We start from the raw sequence: 20,170 nt of genomic DNA on the forward strand, positions 1-20,170 counted from the left end.
TAATAAAATAAAATAAAATAAAATAAAATAAGCAAATCCAATAGTCTGGGATAAAATAATAATATTCTAAAAATAAATCAATGAGCAGAATAACCACTGTTTATTTTCTTTTCAATTTTCTTAATGTTTTTATTTTATTTTTGAGAGAGAGAGAGAGACATAGAGCATGAGCAGGACAGGGGCAGAGAGAGAGGGAGGAACAGAATCTGAGGCAGGATCTAGGCTCTGCGCTGTCAGCGCAGAGCCCCATGCAGGGCTTGAACCCACGAACCATGAGATCATGACCTGAGCCGAAGCTGGAGGCTTAACCAACTGAGCTACCCAGGTGACCCATAACAACCACTTTTTAAAGTATCACATAAAATGTTTTCAGATTAGGTTTGTTAGCCAGAGTTGTTTATCTGGCCAACATCCCACCAACTGTATTTATATCACTGTAAAGTAAAGATTGCTCAGAGGGCTCAAAAGTATTAAGTTGACAGTAGATTATCTTCTATCTATTATCATAATAGAATCTTCCCCATGCCAGTTTTACTGTAATTTAATGGTTGCAAATTAATAGGCACAAACAACCTAAAGTATAATTTTAGTCCTTGACTGTTTTAATGTGATTATTTATGATGAAAAATAATACTTTATGAATGCACTGGTTTTCTTCTTAGAAATTCAAGTAGGCTGACGAACCAAGTAATACTACTTTTGGGAAGTGCCATTATGCCAAATACTCTTCAAAAGATAGATAAAGGGAGATAATTCAACTTCACCTTGAATGCTCACAACAATCGTGAGTCACCAGCATGCTGTAATAAGTTTTCACCATACACATTCTGTCTTGTGATTAAATACAAGCATATTTGTCTCATAAACTATGTTGGGAAATTGAATTTTCATTAATTCTACCCAGGTAATAAAAACATGTTCAAATGTCCACTATATTTAATAATAAAATCTAGAAAAAATGTTTATTGTGATCTCTCTAAATAATGTATATGTAGATAATTTTTACCTTTCCAAAAATATACCATGTAAATCACTCTTTTTTTAGACAAAAAATTAATGTTTATTTATTTTTGAGAGAGAGAGAGAGAGAGAGCAAACAGGCAGAGCAGAGAGAGGGGGAGACACAGAATCCTAAGCAGGCTCCAGGCCCTGAGCTGTCAACAAAGAGCCCAACGTGGGGCTTGAATCCACGAGCCATGAGATGATGACCTGAGCCAAAGTCGGACACTTAACCGAGTCACCCAGGATCCTGGTAATTCACTCTTAATTTGACTTTTTCCACTCATAAAGTTCAAGGCCTCCTTAAATCTGGTTCTACCCCATAATTTGTTCTCACTGTGTGTGTTAAATTCCAGGAAACATTTTTATGATCATATACTACACCTAGTTCATGAAACCTACCATGTACTTTATGATTATTCCCTGAGTTTGACATACTTTTAAGTCTCCAGCTATGTAAGGATCACTAGAGCCACCAAATATCAGCTCAAATGTCATCACCTCTATAAAGAAAGGCTACACTATGTAACTCGGTTGGAATTTGTTGCTTTTGTGTCTGTGATCCTTTCATACCTGGCTTATATGTCTAGTGCAGCAATTATTTTATTCCACCATGCATTATAGATTCTTTACTTCTACTTGTACTTAACTATACCTTTCTGAAAGTAGAGAACAGTCTTATTCTGTGTTAGCCATATGCCAGCACATGTTTGTTTTTGTGTTTGTTTTTACCTCAGTAAATATGTAATAAGTGAAAACATGAGTGAACAAACCTATTGTCCCTATAGATTTTTTTGTTCTCCACAATGAAACCTCTTATTCATGGTAAATTTTGTCAATGTCCCTTTTCTAATAGCCAATTAAGAAATGAACAGATAAGTTTGAAGTAATACTGATGCGGTGTTCATGCAAGCGGGAAGGTAACTAGCTTCACACACATTTAAATTATAGCCATTGTAAAAAGCATTTGAATTAAATTTAGTTCAGTTGCCATGGAAATATGGATGGAATTAAAAGGCAGATTTAAAAGAAATTACAAATTGTAGCAGAATATCAATTACATGGAAGGTTTTTCCTAAATAGATTCTCTTTTTTTAATTTTTTTAAAAATGTTTATTTATTTTAAGAGAATGAGAGAGGGGGGATCAAAGGGCAGAAAGAAAGAGAGACAGAGAGAATCCCAATCAAGCTCCACACTGTCAGCATAGAGCCAAATGTAAGAATTGATCCCAAACACCGTCAGATCCTGACCTGAGCCAAATCAAGAGTCGGACACTTAACAGACTGAGCCACCCAGGCACTTCTTCCTAAATAACTTCTGAATGTATGGCAATTCAATGTTTCTTTAATGCATGTGATTGCTGGCTCCCTAGGTATATGCGAAATCAGCTCTAATAGATAATGCCAAAGAGCTTTCCAAATGGTGGTAAAATTGACATTAGTACAAATCAGGTATAATGATTCCTATTTTTCCTAATCTTGTTATTATGTAGCTTTTTAACATTTGGCATTCTAGTGCATACAAAATAGCATTTCTTTGTAGTTATAAGCTATGTTTCCTTGATAACTAATGAGGATTCGTTCTTTTCATAATATAAACTGCTGCTTCATTTTTTCTCGTCTCTGAAAAGTCCTTTTTAAAACTATGCTCTAGTTTTTTTGCTTCATTAACATCTGTCTGTTTATCTATCTATCTGTCTATGACACAAGTCCTTGTCAACTATTTGTATTGACTACATCTTGGGGGCAAATTTTTATGATTAGAACTTCTTAATTTTAACATAATCATGCTGTTTCCTCTAACGTTTATTCTGCTTTTTGAAACAATTACATTATATTTACTGATTAACATTTGTATAATCGTAATTTGTACAATATTGGTTGCAATATATATGGATAGTATGTATATATGTATAAATACATACAGTTTTTAGTTAAATATTATTATAATAATTAAAATAGAAAGTAACACATCTTTCTCTTTATTCTACAGTATACTCAGTCATCTGAGTCAAAACTGTCTCTAGAGACATATTTTGACTTCCTATTAAAACATATTTGAAATTAAAACAAATATTTTGGTGTGCCTGGGTGGCTCAGTTGGTTAAGTGTCCAGCTTCAGCTCTGGTCATGAACTCGTGGTTCATGGATTTGAGCCCTGGAAAGGGCTCTGTGCTGACAGCTCAGAACCTGGAGCCTGCTTTGGATTCTGGGTCTCCCTCTCTCTCTGTTCCTTTCCCACTTGCACTCTGTCTCTGTCTCTCAAAAATAAATAAATATATTTAAAAGAATGAAAAAAGAGCCCTTCCTAAAACAGAAATATTTTATTCACTAATAATTTATTTTCTATTAAAATTTCACTATCACCAGAATGTTTACAAAAATTTTATTATGTTTACAGTAGAATTTAGTATAAAGGTATGTGTTAGATAAGCAAGTAAATTTAGGGCAAAGATATCCAATTGACACATAATTTTACTGCATGAAATAGGAAAGTGCTTTTAAAGAATTTTCATATTTAAAACATTTCATATGTAATATTACATTTCATATGCAGCACAAGTCTGGAAATGTGGACTAAGTTGAAAAATAAAACAAATAAAGATGCAGAACAATAATTAAACTGACTCACTCTTTCTGTCATATTCACCTCATAACCAGCTCTATCAGAATTCAGGTATCTGGGCAAACAGAGGACAATAGGACGCACTATGTGTAATCTGGGCTCTGCAGACAGTTGATAAAAATGTGTGGCATAAATTAGACTTCATAAAACTTTAAGAAGGTAACACTGCAGCTCCTTATCCCAGAGCCTGCAGTGAAGAGCCCATTTCTTTTAGTAATGCTTCACACATTTACACTATTTTTCAATTGCATTTCCGTATCAGAGGACTCTAAGAAAATCACAGAGTGATGACAATTCTAAATTCCTTTTGAAACTAAGTGCCCAGTTATTTTGCAAAGGATTCACCAAGCTTAAGACCTTTGGAATTATAGAGTTGTTTTTTTTTTTGTTTTTTGTTTTTTTTTTTAACATTTATTTATTTTTGAGACAGAGAGAGACAGAGCATGAATGGGGGAGGGGCAGAGAAAGAGGGAGACACAGAATCGGAAGCAGGCTCCAGGCTCTGAGCCATCAGCCCAGAGCCCGATGCGGGGCTCGAACTCACGGACCGTGAGATCGTGACCTGAGCTGAAGTCAGACGCTTAACCGACTGAGCCACCCAGGCGCCCCTGGAATTACAGAGTTTTAAAGTGAGTTCTAACATTCTTTCCTGAACACACCAACAAAATATTAGTATGAGATTTTCTAAGTTTCATAGAGATGTTATACTTAGCACTGCCACTGTATATAAGCTTTTTAGTCTACATGCCTGAAGTAATATAAATAAGATGTCATCATCACTTGCCTAATTTATCATCAAATAAATTAGGCAATTGGCATTATGTAATATGATATGAGAATATTTCAGTAAAGGTATATAATGCCTTGCAGACAAAATGTAGGCAATAAATCAAAATAAGAAAGCTTGGAGTCTTATTTTTTTTGGTAGGCAAAAGAGATGCCCAATTGCTTATAATTTTTGTAAACCTGTCAATTTGATGACATTCAGATCACGTAGCATTCTTGTTAGACAGCAAGCCTCTAGTATTGTGCAAATGTGTTAGACACAGATCTATTTAATGATGTTGAAAAGGGTGTTATTTTAAAAATACAGCCTTCAGATGTGGAAATCACGAGGCAGATAATTTCAGCGTGTTCTGGGTCACCAGATGAAAAGATTTATGGAACAAGTTACTTCACAGGATGTGACAATGTCATTGGCCAAATTGAGACTATGAATATTAGAATTTATGATAAATAATAAAAGCTCATAAAATAATAAATGCTTATCAAGCATGGCTAACCTTGACATGACTCTGATTATCCTAAGTGCATTTTATTTCACACTAAGCTTACTAATATGCCAGAGTCTGTGACAAATATTAAATAAATAGGTTTGGGGACTTTTCAAAAGAAATATGAATTGTTCATTCTGCTTTAAATATTTTTAGTATAGCTCTTCTATGGAATAATATTCAGTAATAATTAAAAAAGAAAATTAACATTTTTCATGTATCGATTTATTTCAGTTTTCCTCAAATATTTGTTTTTACATCATTCTTTTTGATTCAAGCACTTAGCTTATAACTATCAGGATTAAAATCTCCCTCTGACTATCACATGCACACCTTATCTTTAACTATGGACTTTTCTTACTCTTAAGTATTCTACCTATCTAACAGTGGTTGAGTGTAAAAATTATAACTAATGGATGACAGCTGGATCTTGCTTCATCTGTACCTGTTTATGGACTATGTTCATCTATTTATGTTATCTTCCTAGCATCTAAGATATTGATAAGATTCTGCATAAATGATCTTATTCAATCCATACAACTGCCCTTTTGAAGTAGGTATTTTCTCCATTCTTTTCTTTTTTAAATTTATTTATTTTGAGCGAGACAGATAGCATGAGTTGAGGAGGGGCAAAGAGAGAGGGAGAGAGAGAATCCCAAGCAGGCCCTGTGCTACAGAGCCTGATGTGGGGCTCGAACCCACAAAGCTGAGAGATCATGACCTGTGTCAAAACCAAGAGTAGGGGAGGATGGCCAACATGGCAGAGAAGTAGGGGGATCTGTACTTCCCGCATCTCCCAAACAAAGAAGGGCTGAAGCCAAAGGACTTTGAACTCCAAGACTCTGGGAGGAAAAAAGATTGAATCTACCAGGAAGAAAACAGGACAACTTGAGAGACCATAGGTGGGTGATTGTGAACGGGGGAGATAAAATGGGCCACGTAGGCATAGAGGAGAGGGATCCCCTTCTGCTGAGAGACAAAGGGAAGAGAAAGAGTGGCTGGGGAAGCATAGGACTGTATCTGGACAAGAGAAAAAACATCAGGCCCGACAGAGAGGGATTCCATCTCAAACTGCAGGTTAGAGGATCTAACTGCAGATCCCATCTTCAGACTGGGGCCTGCTGCCCTGCTTGCACACCTGGGGAGGTGGGGAGCCAACTCCAGGTTTAGTGATAGATTATGAGCGCAGTCCGCAGCAGGAGAAACCAGTCCCTTCCCCTGAAGGGCTGCAGCACAAGACAAAACCAGCCGGGACCTCATATCAGGAGATGCTTCCCCAGTACTGGGGTGCATGGAGCAGGAATTTAATTCCCAGCCAAGCCCCTGGGGGAAAGGAGTCAGTGAAGCAGGACAAACTGCCTCATCTGGGCTCGCAGCACAGTGAGGACAGCTCCAAAGGAATGATTTGGGACACCAGGTGGTGGAGAAGAGACTGGGGAGGTCACCATTTTTCTCCCCACCACCACCAAGGTGGGGCCCACAGTAGAGGTGGGACCAGCCTACACCAAACTATGCCCCTCTGCACTGGGTAACTATGTATCTACTGGAACAGGATAGACACTGTGGAACTAGATGGATAGCTCCTCCAGACCAGCACTGCAGCACTGTCTGGATTAATTCTAGGACAATTCTGGATATATAGATGTATTCTACATGTGCCCCCCCCCCATTTCTCCTCCTTATCTCTTCCCTCTTCTAGGCTGGTTACTCTGGTTATTGGTTTGTTTAAACAGACATATTTAATCCATTCTCTTGATACATGTTCCACACCTCCTTCTTTACATTCCTTTCTCTCTCTCTGGAATAATCAAGCCATATAGCTTCTCTGTCTGGATAACTTTATCTTCGTTTCTTTCCCCCACCCCCCTCTTTCCTTACTTTCCTTTCTTTCTCTCTGGATTAAGCCTTTTAGTCTCTCTGCCTGATCAATGTTCTTTTCTTTTTTTCTTTTTCCCTGCCCTTGTCATTTCTCTCTTTGCGTTCCTCTATCAGCATGGCCTCCACCCTGTACTTTACTTGTAGCTGGTGTTTCTGGTTTTCTGCTTTTGAATTGTTTTCAGTTCTTCATTTTTTTTGTTTTTGTTGGTTTGTTTTATTTGTGTGTTTTCATGTTTTTATGTCTTGTTTGTCCCTCTCTTTGCTTTCCTTCACAGGGCTACTTCAAGGAACAAATCAAGGCACATCTAATGGAGGGACCAAACACATCACTATGAATAGGGAAATAAAATAACCAAAGTCACAACAACAGAGAGAAAGTAACACTCTCCAAAAAACACCTCCTGAAGGGTCAGGACCTGGACAGTGTATGACCCCCTTTAATATAACAGTGCTTACAGGTGCAGAGCACATAACAAGCTTTTAAAACTCATAAGGGATAGAAAACTAGCCAAAATGATGAAACGGAAGAATTCTCCTCAAACGAAATTCCAAGAAGAGGTGACAGTTAAAGAATTTTTCAAAGCAGATTTAAGAAATATAACTGAACAAGAATTTAGAATAACAGTCATAAAATTAATTGCTGGGCTTGAAAAAAGCATAGAGGACAGCAGAGAATCTATTGCTACAGAGATCAAGGGACTAAAAAATAGTCATGATGAATTAAAAAATGCTATAAATGAGGTGCAAAATAAAATGGAGGTAGCCACATCACGGATTGAAGAGGCAGAGGGGAGAATAGGTGAATTAGAAGATAAAATTATGGAAAAAGAGGAAGCTGAGAAAATGAGAGATAAATAAATCCAGCAGTATGAGGGGAGAATTAGAGAACTAAGTGATTCAATCAAATGGAACAATATCCGTATTATAGGAATTCCAGAAGAAGAGAGAGAGAAAGGGGCTGAAGGTACACTTAAACTAACAGCTGAGAACTTCCCAGATCTGTGGAAGGAAACAGGCTTTGAAATCCAAGAGGCACACACAACTCTCTTCAGATGTAACTTGAATCAATCTTCATGACATAGCATAGTGAAACTGGCAAAATAAAAGGATAAAGAGAGAATTCTGAAAGCAGCTAGGGATTAACAGACCTTAACGTACAAAGGTAGACACATAAGGGTAGTAGCAGACCTAACTCCTGAAACTTGGTAGGCCAAAAAGGAATGGCAGGAAATCTTCAATGTGATGAACAGGAAAAATATGCAGCCAAGAATCCTTTACCCAGCAAGCCTGTCATTCAGAATAGAAGGAAAGGTAAAGGTTTTACCAAACAAACAAAAACTGAAGGAATTCATCACCACTAAACCAGCCCTACAAGAGATCCTAAGGGGGACTCTGAGTGAAATTTTACAAGGACCACACAGGACCAGACACATCACTACAACCATGAAACTTACAGACAACACAATGAATCTAAACCTATATCTTTCAATAACAGCACTGAATGTAAATGGACTAAATGCTCTAATAAAAAGACATAGGGTATCGGAATGGATAAAAAAACAAAACCCATCTATTTGTTGTCTACAAGAGACTCATTTTAGACCTGAGGACACCTTCTATCTATCATGCTACTGGAAGTCAAAAGAAAGCTGGAGTAGCCATACTTATATCAGACACACTAGACTTTAAATTAAAGGCTGTAATAAGAGATGAAGATGGGCATTATATAATAATTACAGGGTCTATCCATCAGGAAGAGCTAACAATTATAAATGTCTATGCATCGAATTCAGGAGCACCCAAATATATAAAAAAATTAATTATAAACATAAGCAACCTATTGATAAGAACGTGGTTAATTGCAGAGGACTTTAATACTCCACTTACAACAATGGATAGATCATCTAGACAGAGAATCAGTAAAGAAAGAGTGGCCCTGAATGATACATTATACCAGATGGACTTGAGAGATATATTTACAACTCTGCATCCCAAAGCAACAGAATATACTTTCTTCTTGAGTGCACATGGAACATTCTCCAAGATAGATCATATATTGGGTCACAAAACTTCCCTCAATTAATATAAAAGAATTGAGATCATACCATTCACACTTTCAGATCACAATGCTATGAAACCTGAAATCAACCACAGAAAAAAGTCTGGAAAACCTCCAAAAGCATGGAGATTAAAGTACACCCTACTAGAGAATGAATGCATCAACCAGGCAATTAGAGAAGATATTAAAAAAATATATGGAAACAAATTAAAATAAAATATTACAATCCAAACCCTTTGGGATGCAGCAAAGGCAGTCCTAAGAGGAAAATACATTACAATTCAGGCCTATCTCAGGAAACAAGAAAAATCCCAAATACAAAATCTAACAGCACACCTAAAGGAACTAGAAGCAGAACAGCAAACACACCCCAAACCCAGCAGAAGAAGAGAAATAATAAAGATCAGAGCAGAAATAAACAATATAGAATATAAAAAAACAGTGGAGCAGATCAATGAAACCAAGAGTTGGTTTTTTGAAAAAAATTTAAAAATTGATAAACCTGTAGCCAGCCTTCTCAAACAGAAAAGAGAGAGGACCCAAATAGATAAAATCATGAATGAAAATGGAATTATTACAACCAATCCCTCAGAAATACAAGCAATTATCAAGGAATACTATAAAAAATTATACGCCAACAAACTGGACAACCTGGAAGAAATGGACAAATTCCTAAACACCCACACACTACGAAAACTAAAATGTAAAGAAATAGAAAATGTGAATAGACCCATAACTAGTGAAGAAATTTAATCAGTTATCAAAAATCTCCCAAAAAATAAGAGTCCATGACCAGATGGCTTCCCTGGGGAATTCTACCAGAGTTTTAAAGTAGAGTTAATAAACCTAGCCTTCTCAAGCTGTTCCAAAAAATAGAAAAGGAATAAAAAGCTCCAGACTCATTCTATGAATCCAGCATTACTTTGATTCCCAAACTAGACAGAGACCCAACAAAAAAAGAGAACTATAGGCCAATATCCCAGATAAATATGGATGCAAATATTCTCAACAAGATACTAGCAACTCGAACTCAACAGCATATAAAAAGAATTATTCACTATGACCAAGTGGGATTCATTCCTGGGCTTCAGGGCTGGTTTCAATATTCGCAAATCAATCACTGTGATACATGACAGTAATAAAAGAAAAAAGAAAAGAAAAGAAAAAAACCATATAATCCTGTCAATAGATGCAGAAAAAGCATTTGACAAAATTCAGCATCCTTTCTTAATAAAAACGCTCAAGAAAGTCTGTAGAAAGAACATACTTAAACATCATTAAAGCCATTTATGAAAAGCCCACAGCTAATATCATCTTCAACAGGGAAAAACTAAGAACTTTCCCTCTGAGATTAGGCACACGACAGGGTTGTCTGCTCTCACCACTGTTGTTTAACATAGTGTTGGAAGTCCTAGCATCAGTAATCAGACAAAAAAATGAAATAAAAGTCATCAAAATTCCAAAGATGAAGTCAATTTTCACTTTTCGCAGACCACATGATACTCTACATGGAAAACCTGACAGACTCCACCAAAAGTCTGCTAAAGTTTCAGGGTACAAAATCAATGTACCGAAATCAGTTGCATTTTTATATACCAATAATGAAACAACAGAAAGAGAAATAAAGAAACTGATACCATTTGTAATTGCACCATGAACCATAAAATACATAGGAATAAACCTAACCAAATATGTAAAAGATCTGTGTGCTGAAAACTATAGAAAGCTTATGAAGGAAATTGAAGATGACACAAAGAAATGGAAAAGCATTCCATGCACATGGATTGGAAGAATAAATATTGTCAAAATATCAATACTACCCAAAGCAATCTATACATTCAATGCAATCTCAATCAAAATTGCACCAGCATCCTTCTCAAAGCTAGAACAAACAATCCTTAAATTTATATGGAACCACAAAAGACCCTGAATAGCTAAAGTAATATTGAGGAAGAAAACCAAAGTGGGGGGCATCACAATCCCAGACTTTAGCCTCTACTACAAAGCCGTAATCATCAAGACAGCATGGTATTGTCATGAAAACAGACACATGGACCAATGGAATAGAATAGAGAACCCATAATTGGACCCACAAAAGTATGGCCAACTAATCTTTGACAAAGAAGGAAAGAGTATCCATTGGAAAAAAGACAGTCTCTTTAACAAATGGTGCTGGGAGAACTGGATAGCAACATGCAGAAGAATGAAACTAGACCACTTTCTTACACCATTCACAAAAATAAACTCAAAATGGATGAAGGACTTGAATGTGAGACAAGAGACCATTGAAACCCTAGAGGAGAAAGCAGGAAAAAACCTCTCTGACTTCAGCTGCAGCAATTTCTAACACAACACATCTCCACAGGCAAGGGAATTAAAAGTAAAAATGAGGGGCGCCTGGGTGGCGCAGTCGGTTAAGCGTCCGACTTCAGCCAGGTCACGATCTCGCGGTCCGTGAGTTCGAGCCCCGCGTCAGGCTCTGGGCTGATGGCTCAGAGCCTGGAGCCTGTTTCCGATCCTGTGTCTCCCTCTCTCTCTGCCCCTCCCCCGTTCATGCTCTGTCTCTCTCTGTCCCAAAAATAAATAAAAAACGTTGAAAAAAAAAATTTAAAAAAAAAAATAAAAGTAAAAATGAACTATTGAACACAAATGCTTCTGTACTGCAAAGGAAAAAAATCAACAAAACTAAAAGGCAACCGACTGAATGGGAAAAGATATTTGCAAAGGACATATCAGATAAAGGGCTAGGCTCCAAAATCTATAAAGAACTCACAGAACTCCACACCTGAAAAACAAATAATCCAGTGAAGAAATGGGCAGAAGACATGAATAGACACTTTTCCAAAGAAGACATCCAGATGGCCAAAAGACACATGAAATGATGTTAATGTCACTCCTCATCAGGGAAATACAAATCAAAACCACACTGAGATATCACCTCATGCCGGTCAGAGTGGCTAAAATGAACAAATCAGAGGACTAGATGCTGGCGAGGAGGTGGAGAAATGGGAACCCTCTTGCACTGTTGGTGGGAATGCAAACTGGTGCAGCCACTCTGCAAAACAGTGTGGAGATTCCTCAAAAAATTAAAAATAGAACTACCTTATGACCCAGCAATAGCACTGCTAAGAATTTACCCAAGGGATATAGGAGTGCTGAGCATAGGGGCACTTGTACCCCAATGTTTATAGCATCACTTTCAACAATAGCCAAATTATGGAAAGAGCCTAAATGTCCATCAACTGATGAATGGATAAAGAAGATGCAGTTTATATATACAATGGAATACTACTTGGCAATAAGAAAGAATGAAATCTGGCCATTTGCATCAGTGTGGATGGAACTGGAAGGTATTATGCTAAGAGAAATAAGTCAGGCAGAGAAAGACAGATACCATATGTTTTCACTCATATGTAGATCTTGAGAAACTTAACAGAAGACCATGGGGGAGGAGGAGGGGAAAAAAAGTTAGAGAGGGAGGGAGGCAAACCATAAGAGACTCTTGGTTACTGAGAACAAACTGAGGGTTGATGAGGCATGAGGGAAAGGGGAAAGTGTTTGATGGGCATTGAGGAGGGCACCTGTGGGGATGAGCACTGGATGTTGTATGGAAATCAATTTGACAATAAATTATATAAAAAAATAAATAAACAAAATATATTTTGCATAAAACAAACAAACAAACAAGAGTAGGATATTTAACCAACTAAGCCACCCAGGCACCCCTGGTCCATTCTTTAAAACTAGGAAGGGGGCACCTGTGTGGCTCAGTTGGTTAAGTGTCCAACTCTTGATTTCAGCTCAGGCCATTATCTCACTGTTCCATCCCCGCATTGGGCTCTGTGCTGACAGCATGGAGGCTGCTTGGGATTCTCTCTTTCCCTCTCTCTGCCCTTCCCCCACTTGCTTGCATGCACATGCACTCTCTCTCCCCCAAAATAAATAAATAAATTTTTTTTTAAGTTAAAAATAAAAAGAGGAAGTAAATGTGAGGTCAAGTCCCACACTGAATGTGAAACTTACTTAAAATTTAAAAAATAATAAAAACAGGAGGTAAATGAAGACTAGAGAGTTCGTTAATTGTTTTATATTATCAGAATATGTTCTATTTTCAAAATTTGTAATACCATATTCAAACTGTGTTTGTATGTAAAAAGACCCTGTTTTAAGCCATTTTATTTTATTTTATTTTATTTTATTTTATTTTATTTTATTTTATTTTAATTTTATTTTAATGTTATTCTTGAGAGAGAGAGAAAGAGAGAGAGAAGAGAGAGAGAGAAAGCCAGTGTGAACAAAAGACAGAGATGTAGAATCTGAAGCAGGCTCCAGGCTCTGAGCTATTAGCACAGAGCCCAACATGGGCTCAAACTCAAGAACCAGGAGATCATGACCTGAGCTGAAGTTAGATGCTTAACTGCTTAACCGACTGAGCCACCCAGGTGCCCCTAACCTATTTTAAGATGCTTTTCTCTACTTTTTTTCATTTTCTTATCTTTGCATTTTGCTTTAAGGTTTTTATTTAAATTCCAGTTAACATAACAATGTAGTATGTTACACACAGTTTCAGGTGTAGGCAAGCTGGCTGTGACATCTGTCACCCCACTGATTACCAGGCTTGAGACTGCTGATCTGGCTGGTTAGGCACATGTCCCCTTCTCCCCTCACTGTGGCCTGCATGTCCCTCTGAAGCTGTGTGCTCAGCGGAAGAGGATGATCATCTCTAATAGAGGAAGACCTTCGTTCCTCAAGGAGATAGGAGTAGCTGTGCTCCCCTGCTGTAACTCCAAACATGCTCTCAAGGTCCCTTCTAAAATAGGCAGACACTTCTTAAGCATTTACATATCTTTTGAAATATTTAGGTGCAAATGGATACATTTTACCATATTCCTAAAGTCTGTGTATTGTGAATTACACTCATTATAGTTTTATAATAGCATTAATTTACATTAACATTATATATTTGCATAATTTGTTTATTCAAGTAATCTTGTTGTAGAGTTTAACACATGTCAAATACCCTGTAAAGGAATCTTACAACTGATGTATTTCATAATTGTTGACCAATACTAATTCATTGAATTCTAAAATAATGATTGTTGTAATGGCACAATATTTCCAAATATAATACTGACTGTGACAATGATGAAAAGAAAAATTGTATATACTATTATATTCAGGCATTATATTCCAATATTTACAAGAGGCTAGATCTTTACTAAAATCCTAGCAAGGTGTGATATAATCTGTGCTTAGTGCTTAATGCAGCCAGTAGCTTAAAAGCTTTCAATAGCAGCCTACATTCACACTGCTTTTCATTTACCTTAATCCTGAAGATGAATTATTGTCATCTGGGAATTCACTCCCCTTGGGAATGAAAATGTATCAAGTGCTTATGCTCCTTGCAAGATGTTTTAAAATGAATAACATTTACCTCTGCCTAAACCCCTCTCATATATTTCATATCATCTCTTACTCCCTGTTACAATCCCCTATGGCCCATTTCTACTCTTCTTTACATTTAAATCCTCCTCATATATCACTCTATTAAATCTTAGTTATCAAACCCTATCCCTAATGCAACTGTAGGTTATATTACTTTGAAGCACTTTTTTGTAGTTCAATTTGTCACACAAGAAGACTTCCAGTGAGGTTTGTTGACAAAGTTGGGCACTGTAACTCAAGGTTTTCCAATTCAAAGATTAGGTTACAAGCAAAACATAAACTCCTTTGCCGTATGATGCTTTGCATGAATTGTTCACTCAACAGTATCATCCTGCTGGGAAATGTAGTATAAGAAAAAAAATGTGATTGATACTGCTATGAGTGCTCTATTATGTAGAAAATAATGGATGATTGCTCTGAAGCTGTAGCTAAACAAAGTAAGACTGTGTGGTGTCATTTAGTCCAAAAGTTGTAAATCTTTCCCCATTTTTCTTGCTGCCTATATGAAATTCAATACTTCTCATCTTGCATCTTTCAAAAAGAAAACAGAAGAAGGGAACATTAAAGAATTATTTTTAAAATATAATAGGAGTATAAATTGATGTAAAGAGAAATAAAATGTAGCTTTTGCTTTCATTCTGTGACAAAAGTGGACTCTGTCAACAAAATGTATTTTATTTAAAATATATTAAAAGCTACATTAAAGGAAAAATGTATTCTCTAATCCATTGAAACAAGTTTTTTATGCCAAATGAAATAATGATATTTTATATTTGAATAAATAATTTTATAGGTGTCCAAATATATGTCCTCTCTCCCAATCCCTCATTATCTCTACATCTATTTCAGTTCTGCCTCAATCTTTTTATCTGTCTCTAAGTATCATTCATCTTAGAAACTCTAATTTCTAAGAATTGCTAGATTCTCCAGAGTATTAAAAAAATAACTGTCAATATTTCTAGCAAGGAGTAAATAATTATTTTCAGAAAATAAGCATAAATTGGAGGAAGAGGAAATTTATGTCTAGCACTATGGAGAATGCTTTATAATGTCTACAAAGAAAGCCCTTAGTGAGTTAGTAGTATTCATTCCATATTACAAATAGATAAATTAAAGCTCAGAGAGGTTTTGTAATAGCTCCAAATCACAGAACTATCATGGGGTAGGGCAATGATTCTAACTCCTGTCTAATGCCCAAATTCATGCTCTTCTACTATACCAATCTTCCTTTTTAGATACATTGTATCCCATCACTACTGGCAGGGAATAAAAGACCTCTGAACTTATATTTGATCAATATGGGCAAGTCCACAATTTTTTAATATGTACAAATGAGAAAAGTAAAGTCATCAGGGATGGCTCTGTGACTATTTCCTTTGGCTTTTTTGAAAATAACTATCTATCCAAATACACATTGTATAATTTATATTGGACTTTGTCCCTTGAATTACTAGAAGAGAACCCAAGGATATCCTTAAGAAGTAGGTGACATAAGGCCATAGACTTCTCTAATGTGAGCTCCACTTGATTTGGATATTGTTTTTGTTATACAGGATTCTGACAGTTTTACTGAGTAATAGGACACATCCCCAGGAAAACTGTCTTATTCCACATAGACATTCTTACATTTTCTATTTCTTCCTTTCTGTAGCTCCTAATATTCTCATTTTACTCATTTAGTGTTATTCTGATTTTAATTATGTGCATAAATTTCTAAAATGGATGCATTCACATCTCTCTCTCTGTCTCTGCCTCTCTCTCTCTCTCTCCATATATATATATATATATATATATATATATATAAAACCAGTACAGCGTACAGCAAGTTTTTGGAAACCAAATGTCACAAAAATTAAAGGCATTTATTTAAATGAGAGGTAAATTTGTTATTCCAAAGAAACTGGATTGTATCCTATAAAAGAGTAGAATATAAACATGAATTAGCAATGTTTGAAACTTCAGGGTTACAGTCAAAATCCATTATTTTCATTGCCAAGATCAATGTAATGAAACATACAAGTTTTACACTTTCAGGTCTTATGTTTAAATCTTTAATCCATTTTGAGTTACTTTTGTATATAGTGTAAGATTGGGATCCAGTTTCATCCTTTTACATATGGACATTCAGTTTCCCAGAATCATTTTTTGAAAAGACTACCCTCTCTCCAATGTATATTCTGGTCCTCTTGTTGGAATTCAATTAACTGTACATTCATGGATTTACTTTTGGGTCCTCTGTCCTGTTCCATTTGTCTAAGTATCTGTCTTTATACAAGTATCATATTATTTTATTTACTATAGCTTTATGTACATTATGAAATCAGGAAGTACAATGCCTCCAGATTTGTTCTTTCTCAGGATCACTTTGGTTACTCCAGATCTTTTGTCGTTCTATATGAATTTTAGTTTTTTTTCTATTTCTGAAAAAAAATAAATCCATTGTGTTTTTTATGGAAACAGCGTTGAATCATAGATTTCTTTGGATAATATTAGCATTTTAATAATGTTTGTTCTTCTAAACCATGAACATAAAATATCTTTCCATTTATTTGTGTCTTCAATTTCTTTCATTAATGTATAATAGTTTTTAGTGTACAGTCTTTTACCTCCTTGATTAAGTTTATTCCCAAGTACATTATTCTTCTTGATGCTATTATAAATGGGATTGATTTCTTAATTGCCTTTCAGATATCTCATTTTAATTTATAGAAACAGAACAGATTTTTGCATGTTGATTTTGTACACTGAAACTTTACTGAATATGTTCATTAGTTCTAACAGATTGTTTGTGGAGTCTTTGTAGGGGTTTTTATTTAAAAGTTTGTATCATCTGCAAATAGACTATTTTACTTCTTCCTTTATGATTTGAATACTTTTTTTCCCTTTGCTTGTCTAATTTCTGTGGCTAGAATTTGTAGTGATATGTTGGATTGAAATGGTGAGACTGGGCATCTTTGTCTTGTTCTTGAGCTGAGAGAGAAAGATTTCCATTTTTTTTTTTTTTTCATTGAGCAGGATGCTAGCTGTGGGCTTGTCATATATAGCCCTTATTACGTCGAGGTATGTTCTTTCCATGTGTCATTTGTTGAGCATTTCTAGTATGAATGTGTCAAATATTTTATCTGCATCTATTTGATGATCAAGTGATTTTTTACTCATTTCTTCATTCTTTTTTTTAATGTGCAAATCACAATTTTATCTGCATATGTTGAACCATTCTTGCATTCCAAGGATGAATCCCACACAATCATGGTGTATGCTTTTGTTAGTGTGTTGTTAGAATCAGTTTGCTAATATTTTGTTGAGGAGTTCTGCATCTATGTTCATCAGGATATTGGCCTATAACTTTATCAAAAACACAGGCAACACAAACAAAAATAGACAAGTTGGACTATACCAAACTAAAAAGTTTCTGCACAGTAAAGGAAACAATCAAGAAAGTGAAAAGGCAACCTAAGATATGGGAGAAAATATTTTCAGCTCATATCATATTATCTGATAAGTGTTTAATTTCCAACATATATAAGGAACTTCAGTAACTCAACTTAAAAAAAAAAAAAACAACTAAGTAAAAAAAAAAAATGGGCAAAGGCCTTGAATGTCTCCAAAAAGATATAAGAATGGCTAATAGGTTTATGAAAAGGTATTCTACATAACTAATCAAAAATGCAAATCAAAACTACAATGAGCTATCTCACACTTGTTGGGATGGTTATTATTACAGTAACAAAAGATAGAAGTATTGGCAAGGATGGGGAGAAATTGGAATGTGCCCTGCACATTCATGGGACCGAAAAATGGTGCAGTTATTATGAAAAACATAGAAGTTCTCAGAAATTAAAAATGGAACTATCATATGATCCATTAATCCAACTCCTGGGTATATATATCCAAAAGAATTGAAATCAGGATCAAAGAAATACCTGCACTCACATATTCATTGCAGCATCATTCACAATAGCCAATGTATGGAAACAACTCAAATAAATATCTTTTGACAAAATGAATGGATAAAGAAAATGTTGTGTATACATACAATAGAATATTATTCCACCTTAGAAAGAAGGAAATCCTATCCTTTGTGACAATATGAATAGACCTGAAAGACATTATGCTAATTGAAACAAGCCAGTCACAAAGACCAAGACTGTGTAATTGCATTATATGAGTTATCAAAGAGTCAAAAGTCATAGAAACACAATGGAATGGTGGCTGTCAGTTGATGCGGAGGAGGGAAAAATGAAAGTTGTTCAATGTGTACAAAGTCACAGTTATACAAGACAAACAAGTTCTGGAGATCTGTTGTACAACCTAGTGCCTATAGTTAACAATAAAATGTGGAGCATTTAAAAATTTAAGAGGGTAGAGAATTTATGCTGTGTTCCTAACAGAATAAATGAATTAATTAAATTAAAAAATAAAATCTGGTAGTTTTCTCTCTTTATCCTTGAAAATGTTACATAATTAAATATAGAAGGAACACCTATAAATAATTATATCCAGACTTAGGAACAAAACCCTTTGAATCTTTTATTTATATTGTTACTTATGGGATGAATTTGAAAGTTCTATAAATATAGATATAGTAAGGCCTGCATTGCTATAACTTACAAATGCTACTTCTGATTTTAATAGGATGTTAACATATAATCTCAAAAATTTATTTAAAATGTATTATTTTGACCTCTAAGAGCTTAAAGTAAAAACATGATTTCAGAAAACTGTTTATAATTAAGCAAATACATTCATGTGACTGAATCTATGAATAAAATTATATTAAATCTTCCCCTAAAATTTTTCTCAAAGTTACATGCTGCTAAATAGTAAGTGGTTCACTGATTAAAGGAATAGTAGCTAGTATTTTAATGTTGTAACTAGGGAAACATATTGAAAAATACTTGACTAACATTAAAAGAAAATCAGAATAGAGAATTGAAATTAAACTCTGTCTTACAACTTTCATCATAAAGAACAAAGAAAACTAAAGTATTCAATTACTTGTCACCTAAATTATTTTTAAAGAGAAAGTGGATTGCAAATTGATATTTAGCAGAAATATATAAAAGGCATAGAGAAGTTATGCTGGACCTTATCCAGGTCATTAACTTTAGCTTTCTTTTATCTTTATCTACCTTAAGAATTTTCTTTAAAAAAACTTTTTTTAATGTTTATTTACCGTTGAGACAGAGACAGACACAGAATGCGATTGGGGGAGGGGTAGAGTGAGAGGGAGAATCCGAAGCAGGCTCCAGCCTCCAGAAGCTATCAGCACAGAGCCAGATCCAGATCCGGGACTCCAACTCACAAGCCCTGAGATCATGACCTGAGCCTAAGTGGGCCTCCCAACCAACTGAGCCACCCAGGTGACCCAAGAATTTTCTTTTTAAATATTTGCTTGCAATGACGGTTGAACTAGTGAGACCAAATATAGATAAAGATATACTAGTAGTCAGGACTTGCATAAGATCTTTCTCCCCCCTTGGATCCACCAATATCTACATATACTCGTTGATTTAAAGAGAAATAAGATTCCTGAGACAATGCTTTAACCTTGTTCAAGAACTCGATTGAGAAATAGGCATGCCAAACTAGAGTCCTCCAAGTATCAGGGGCCCTGCAACAAATTAGAATAATTAGATTTGTAAATGCATCTAACAAATCAGATTGAAGAGCAAGGGTAATAGTCATTCCAAGTACATCCAGACCCAATCTTAAAACAACCATCCTGTGGCATATGCGGACTGGGGGAACAAAGTGTCCGTGACTTTTCTCATAGAGAGCACATTTGATAAATCATGGTACTTGGAGTTCCAAGCAATTTAGCTATAACTAAAAATCCATCTTGAGCATCCCCACTCTATCCATATCTCTTTCGCTACGTAATAGTTT

The 20,170-nt window shown here is 35.5% G+C and overlaps 1 protein-coding gene across 3 annotated transcripts in view; it reads right to left on the minus strand.

Moving 5' to 3' along the window:
• The window catches only part of FSTL5 (follistatin like 5), a 722,149-nt gene that overhangs the window by 120,913 nt on the left and 581,066 nt on the right, over window positions 1-20,170 (minus strand). The window lies entirely within an intron of this gene.

Source organism: Panthera uncia, chromosome B1, assembly GCF_023721935.1.
Source record: "Panthera uncia isolate 11264 chromosome B1, Puncia_PCG_1.0, whole genome shotgun sequence".
NCBI classification, from domain to species: Eukaryota; Metazoa; Chordata; class Mammalia; order Carnivora; family Felidae; genus Panthera; species Panthera uncia.